Source organism: Canis lupus, chromosome 2 (genome assembly GCF_048164855.1).
Source record: "Canis lupus baileyi chromosome 2, mCanLup2.hap1, whole genome shotgun sequence".
NCBI lineage: Eukaryota > Metazoa > Chordata > Mammalia > Carnivora > Canidae > Canis > Canis lupus.
Window position 1 is genome coordinate 26,555,115 of NC_132839.1, and position 8,226 is coordinate 26,563,340.

Below are 8,226 nucleotides of genomic sequence, written 5' to 3' on the forward strand. Positions count from 1 at the left end.
GTGAGCCTGGAATTCAGTAATGCTGTTGGCCAGCTAACCCAGGATACCTGCTTTAGTTCTGATACCCAGGCTTGTAAGACCTGGTCCCACCCTATTCACTGGTCTTGTAACTGGGCTCTCCTATCTTTCTTGTCCCTGTCTCAGTCACTTATCTATCATGAATTTTTCTAGAACTAAAACCCACCTTGTTTCTATTTCTCAGCCCAAGGTTGCTCCTGAATCTCAGGCCAAGGGCTAGAATTCTCAAGCCGTGACTACCAAGAGCTTCTGGAGTCTTCCTTCGCATCATGCCCCAAAGTGAACAGCCTCCTGACTGGACTACAACCAGGTCAGAAGTGGAGTTCCTTTGCTGGTGGAGACTGAACTCCCACCTAGCTCCTGCTCCTGCTGCTGGGCTTGCACCCCATGGCCTGCCGCAGCCTAGCAGGCAGAGGCAGCTTCTGAACCTGTCCTTTCCAGCCAGTTCTGCTTCACTCAGGTTAACTAGGTCATTTCAGGCAGTGCCCCAAGATATGAAGTCAGCTCAAGAGGCTGACTTCTCCCAGCTGAGCGCTAACTGAAGCTAGAAAAATAATTCGGATAGCTCTGTACTAAGATTGATGCTTCTACCTTGGTGACTACCATGCTTTTCAAGCCTTTTTAGGACAGTTAATATCACACATGCTATTTACTGATCAAATCAAGACTGTTATTATAGAGTCACTGAAAATCTTAATTTTGGAAAATACTTCACGTTTTAGGAAAATAGTCATGATTTAATGTTTGAGAGAAAAGCAGGATACAGAGCTATATAAAGCTGTATGAGCTCATTGTGGCAGACATCATGTGGGATTTTGGTGGCTCAGCATCTAAAACTCCCAACCCCACTTTGGGGAATTTCCCACCACATGATTCTTCATGTGCAGTGAAGGCCTCCTACCTTTACAGAGGCAAGGGATTAAGAACCTTTACATCATTATCCCCTGACAGCCAGAGTAGACATATAACCTGGACTTGATCAAGCTGTACACTGACCCAGACTGGGAACTGGGAACCAGTGACCCACGAAAGCAAAGATGGCGAAAACTCATCCCATCAGTGAGACAGCACTATTTCTGGGGACAGCAGGACCAGCAGCATCTCCATTAGAGTCTGGGCTGCCTGTGGCAAAAGTACTGGCTTCAGTGAAAGGTCTTTACTGAGGCAGCATGGGTGCCTCACCAGAAAAATTCTATGGTACTATCTGGTTTTCAACCTCCCTTGGTCACGTCTACTCCTACTTTTTTCCCAGGACTGTCCCCCAGGCTTTCTGAGCTGTGAATTTTTGAGCTACCAAATATCTTTTCAATAAATTCCTTTCTACTTAAAGGAATGGCCACTCTTTTTGTGGCTTGCAGGCTAAGAACCCTGATTAGTACACCAATATTATTTAAAATTCAAAAGAAAAGATGTACACCAAATGTTAATAATGGTTATCTTTAGGTGAGTGTGATCACAGATAATTTTAATTTTCTTTTTTCACATGCATTTTCTAAAAATTTTAGTAAAATGGTATTACCTTAGTAGTCAGAAAATAAGTAAATTTTTAAATTTGAGATTGTTTTGGATCTCTGGTGTCCTTAATCAAATTAACTTGACTACTCAGATGGAATCCATTTTGCTTCTATCAGAATAAGGTACCTGGTGACATCAACGTTGGCCCAGGAAATCATAAGTATTGGGGTAAGAGAAATGCCAATATATTTTATTCAGAAAAATTTCTGAGACTTGTTCTTATTTTTCAGTCATGATCTACACATTTTTTGCTTGTTTGTTTTAGAATTCAAGGGTCCTCTGAAAGTTGGCCTGAGAAAAATGGACTATGTTTAGGGAAGTTTAATACAACCCAAAGCTAAAAATGCTTTTTAGCATTTATGTTTATAAAAGTGTGGATAAGCACAGTAATGCCACTCTTACGATTCTTTGTTGGTTTCTCTTAAACAGACATCCCAACAGTTTTATGAATATTAAGAATAATAGTCTAGCATATTAGGGTATTTGACCCATCAATAGTTCACCCAGCTGACCTAAGTAGTTACCAACAATGGTGTGAGTAGCACAGATGAAAATGCATAACAATGTCCTTCCTTAGAACAAGAGCCTATCAAGAGAAAACTCAGACCACCATTGTTAGGAAGCAGTGATAGTCTCATTTCTCTGTGTAAGAGCACATAGAAGTTTTTGGTATCCCAGACTCACACCAGGAAACTCTCTGCTTTTGACCTGGGTAAAAGATCAGAATTACATGAAGCAAGAGTCTCTTGGCCCTCCAACAACATTACTGAGAAGCCAGATAAGGGAATCCTGCGTATCTGAATGAGCTGTGATCACTGGGTTGCTGCACCCCTTGGAGTGTGGGGATCCCACTAATCATTCAACTTAAGCAGCAAAGCATAGTAGAATGAAAGGAATGGAATTTAGTCCAACAGACTTGGTGTTAGATACCAGGCCAAACATCCATTAGCTGATGCATGAGTTATTTGACGTCTATGAGCCTCAGTTTCACCACAAAATGCAGATAAAAGAAAAATCTCATCTCTAAGGAAATAATATACAGAAAACTACCAGCACAGTTTCTGGCTTAAAATGGATACTCAGTGGGACGCCTGGATGGCTCAGTGGTTGAGTGTCTGCCTCCCGGCCCAGGGTGTGATCCTGGAGACCAGGGATCAAGTCCCGCATCAGGCTCCTTGCATGGAGCCTGCTTCTCCCTCTGCCTGTGCCTCTGCCTCTCTCTCTGTCTCTCATGAAAAAGTAAATAAAATCTTAAAAAAAAAAAAAGGATACTCAGTAAGTGTAAGTACATGTCCATCTATGACCCCTGCCCCCCTTATTTTTTTCTGGAAAAATCTTTATCTTTTACAAAGGCTGACCTCAGATGCAATTTCTGTAATAAGATAGTTATTTTCTTTAAATCTCTCAAATCTGGTAAAAGGCAATAATTACCTTCTAATTATTATTCCCTGGAAGGAAATACCTTGCCAAACCATGAGAAGTTATTGATAAAGGGAAACATTCTTAATTAACTGAGGAAATAATCTGTGTCAATCTATTGCATGTGACCAAATGACCACCATTTAACATATAGGAATCAGTACGAAAATTCAGGAAAAAGGTATTAGAGCACACAAGGTGCAACAAAAGAAGGACTGACATTCGCTTGGCAAGTATGCCAAGCTTCAATAGATAATCAACATGTTCTTCTGTTTATTGAATAAGATAAATACCCCATATTAAGCAAAATGCCTTCATAAATTGTTTAGGTATGGATAATAAGCTTGGACGTTAATATACAGCCTCCCATGCTCTTTCAAATTGTATTTTTCTTGCCAACATATAAATGGGACTCCAGTCTCTGAGAAGGTGACACAAGAGTAGAAGTGCACAAAATAAGGAAAATCAAACTAGAAGAGAAGCTCTGTAAAAAAAAAAAAAAATCAATAATTTTCCTACTGAGAAATTGCTACCATCCTTATCTAAGAAAGGGTGGAAAGGTCAGACCCAGCTAACTTGGGTGATAAATGGGTTTATAAAGTAGTTTATATCAAGAGACTAATTTAATTGGGTGTTTTAAGTGTGATAATATACCGCACTTCCTATGGATTTTTTTCATTCATTAAAATCTTAAAATTAAGCTGAATGTTAAGGCACACCATGTCCACCTGAAAGATACAAGCAGCACTAACTGCTGCTGGGGCATAAAAGCATTCAATATTATTATTAACAATATCTACCCAAAATATTTTTAATGAGATTTTTTTCTTCTTGATATTTTGGACAATTTCAAGTCATACAGGACAAAGAAAAAATATTTTTGTTCTGTCCACCTAGGATATTTGGAGCCTCACTAAATGCCCACCGTTGCTGCTCCCAAATTACAAATTAAATAGAGACTTAAATTAAGGAGTTTTTACTATATACACTTACAAACATCTAGATGTGCATTCTTGGATTTAAAACTATTTGCCTCATTTCTACCAGTTGTATATTATCCATGTAATTCATATACCACTGGCCATCACCTTCTATGTTAAGAGAAAGATAAGGTGTTTGGGAGACAAAGTCAATTTTAAACATAATTTTATACAAGTTCCCCACCTCTTTTATAAGAATAACTGGTAGATAAAATAGCTCTGGATTGGCAACACAGTCAAAAACACTATAGAACAATGTAATGTAGGCAACATTTGCCTCCTAGAATGTTAAGAGAAGGGATAAGAGCCGGTGGAAGGTTGAGTCCTCATGAAGTCCTTATAAAGAACTGTGTCGGTGCACTCAGTAAATAATTCTGAGCTTAGAACCTGCAAATCTAACTTCTATATGTAAGGGAAATAGAAATGAAAGGGAAAGATCCAATACAGTATTAGATCACATTTTCTGGTGATAGTCAATAGAGATGGTGATAGGTATTATACGAAACCACCATCAGAAAGGTAAAAGGTTGGGGTGTGGGGTGGCACAATCCGTTAAGTGTCTGACTCTTGATTTTGGCTTAAGTCATGATCTCAGGGTCATGAGATTAAGCCCCACAGTGGGCTCTGTGCTCAGCATGGAGTCTGTTTTGGATTCTCTCTCCCTCCACCTCTGCCCCTCCTGCTCATGTCCTCTCTCTCTCTCTCTCTAAAATAAATAAATCTTTTTAAAAAAGGAAAAAGTCAAAGTTAGGAAACTCTGTATTAAATAGGGTGAAGCATGTTTTTGTCTCTTGGTGTTTTGTTTCTCATTTCAATAATCTCCCAGGCCTCTCATAAGTAAAGATGCACTGAAATCTTCAGAAAGGTAGCGACAATGGTCAATAAGGGCTAAGTTCTCCTTGTGCAAGAGAAAGCTAGGTTTACATATTAAACGTAAATCATACTGCATAATAAAACAGGTAGCCTGCTGAACACTTCCCTGAATTTCCCAAGCTTTCTACAGTGAACGTGTATTAAATTTTTCATCAGGGAAAAGCAAAAAACTCTCCTTTCCTCACCCTGATATTCAATCTAACACTAAATCGTGTCAGCTCTGTTTCCAAAGTATATCCTGTATCCAGGTACATTTCTCGGGATCCCTGGGTGGCTCAGTCGGTTAAGTGTCTGCCTTCAGCTCAGGTCATGATCCCAGGGTCCTGGGACGGAGCCCCGCTTCAGGCTCCCTGCTCAGGGGGGAGTCTGCTTCTCTCTTTCCCTCTGCCTGCCACTCTGCCTACTTATGCTTCCCCTCTCTCTGCCAAATATATAAAAATCCTTAAAAAAAAAAAAGTACATTTCTCTGCATCCTCACCTGACTTACTTACGTTCATCATTCAGATCTCAATTTACAGGTCACCTCCTGAGAAAGCTTTTCCCTGACAATTCCACCCATTTCATCCTCTTCATTACATTTACTGCAGCCTGAGGTGGTCATATTTACCTTGGCAGCTTTATCATCTCTCTTTCTTTATAAGAATATAATCTTCTTGGCAACGAAGACCCTTATTCAACAGTGTGTCCATAGTGCTTACGATGGAGCATAGCACATAGTAGGTGCTCAATATGTCTTTGAGAGGGAAGATTCAGAGAAAAGGACTTTACCTCATATGACACACCGCTAAATATCTGATGCTTGGCATAGACTTGCCAGCTATCTGTCACTCTCACTTTATGGAAAGGGAAACTAAGGTTAAGAGAGGTTAAGCAACTTGTCTCATGGCTCACAGTGAGTTCTTGTGTATTATACAAATAATGACTGGAGAAAAGAAAGCAACTTCAAAAATTTTATTTTCTAATTCCCCAAAACCTTAGCAATGTAAATCCCCATCTTCTAGCAACTACAACCACAGCAAAGCCTGCAGTTTCACTCTTTCTTGTTATTGCAAAATATATTAATATTTCATTTATCAGGCTCTTTTTTTAAATTTTTATTTATTTATTTATGATAGTCACAGCGAGAGAGAGAGGCAGAGACACAGGCAGAGGGAGAAGCAGGCTCCATGCACCGGGAGCCCGATGTGGGACTCGATCCCGGGTCTCCAGGATCACGCCCTGGGCCAAAGGCAGGTGCCAAACTGCTGTACCACCCAGGGATCCCTTTATCAGGCTCTTGACTGTTCTAAACAAGTAACTTTTTCAGATAACTAAAGCTTATTATTTACTAAATAAACCTAATTTATTTTTTTTCTAATTTATTTATTATTTATATCATGTTTGGCAAGCTGTTCCTAAAGGTACTGTATATTTCTCAGTCTTCTTAGAGTATATTTAGCAAGATTTAATGTTTTCTGAATAACACATGGTAATTTTTAGAAATATCAGTTATTATTCCAAACAACAAAAACAATTTCTAGTCATCATAACAAAATTGGCTCCACAATGTGCAGAGCCCAGTGCAAAATAAAAATGCAGAGCCTCTCGGTCAAGACTTAGTAAGAATTTTAAGATGGCAACAGCACGGACACCTGGGTGGCTCAGTGGTTGAGCCTCTGCCTTTGGCTCAGGGCATGATCCCAGGATCCGGATTGAGTCCCACATCAGGCTCCTTGCAAGGACCCTGCCTCTCCCTCTGCCTGTGTCTCTGCCTTTCTCTCTGTGTCTCTCATGAATAAATTTTAAGACCTTTAAAAAAAAAATTTCTAAGTTGGTAGCAGCAGAACATTAAACTAAGAACAGGGCCCTATATGACTACACAGGCTGTACACCATTAAGCTGATCCTGCATTATACTCCACATAGTATTGTATACATAACAGAGATTCATAAGCATTTACTGAATAATGAATAATACCTTTAGGGCTTACTGAGTAGTGTAGGGCTCATTGCTCTAAATGAATTCAAATGTGATAAAATAATAATAATACTAATTGAGTTGTGTGTCAAGCACTGTTCTAAGTGTTTCACATGCATTTTTCTATCTGATCCTCAGAAAACCCTGAGATTCATTTAGGATTTTACGGATGTATGTAATGAACACAACTGGAGTGGCTCAACCAAACAAGGGTTCTATTTTCATTTATTTAATAAGGATCTAGAATATATAAATATACAAAGAACTTTAACAATTTATATCAGTCAGGGTTTTCCAAAGACACAGAACCAATGGAACACATATGCATATAGATTGTGTGTGTGCACATGTGTGTATATAGCATATACGCATACTTATACATAATATATACATATGAATGATACTTACATATATACATATATTATTTACATATAATGCATATGTATATACACACTTATATACAAACACACAAAAACATATAAAGAGATTTATTTTAAGGAATTAGCTCACATGATAATGGGGTCTGGCCTGCAGGCTGAAAACTCAAGCAGGATTTCTAATCTTGAGGCAGAATTCTTTCTTCTTCAGAAAACTTCAGTTTTTGCTCTTATAAGGCCTTCAACTGATGGGATTGAAATCCATCCCTATTATCCAGGATAGTCTCCTTTTTAAAAAAAAAAAATTATTTATTCATGAGAGACACAAAGAGAGAGGCAGAGACACAGGCAGAGGGAGAAGTAGGCTCCATGCAGGGAGCCCGATGTGGGTCTCGATTCCAGGACCTGGAGTCACTCCCTGAGCCGAAGGCAGGTGCTAAACCATTGAGCCACCTAGGTGTCCCCAGGCTAGTCTCTTTTACTTAAAGTCAACTGTAAATGATAATTACATCTACAAACTATCTTCACAGCAATATGTAAACAAGTGTTTGACTCCACAATTGGGCACCACAGCCTTGCCAAGTTGACATAATTTACCATCACACAACTCAATAACAAGGATAATCCACTTTAAAAAACAAATGACTTGGGAATAGACATTTCTCCAAAGAAGGCATACCCATGCCAATAAGAACATGCTCAATAGTATTAGTTATCAGGGAATGTAAATCAAAGCAATGAGGTACCAAGTCACACTCACTAGGACAGCCATAATTTTTTTTTTTTTTTTAACAATAGCAAGTACTTTAGAGGATGTGGATAAACTGGAAACCTCATAGAATAGGGTGGGAATGTAAAATCATGCAGCTACAGTTTGGCAATTTCTCAACAAGCTATACATGGAATTACCATATGACCCAGCAATTCCACTTCTAGGCATATACCTACAAGAATTGAAAACAGATGAACAAGTAAAAACTTATACACAAACGTTCATAGTAGCTCTATTCACAATAGCCAAGAGGCAGAAATGACCAAACTGTCCATCAACAGATGAGTGGATAAACAAAATGCAATATACTCATACA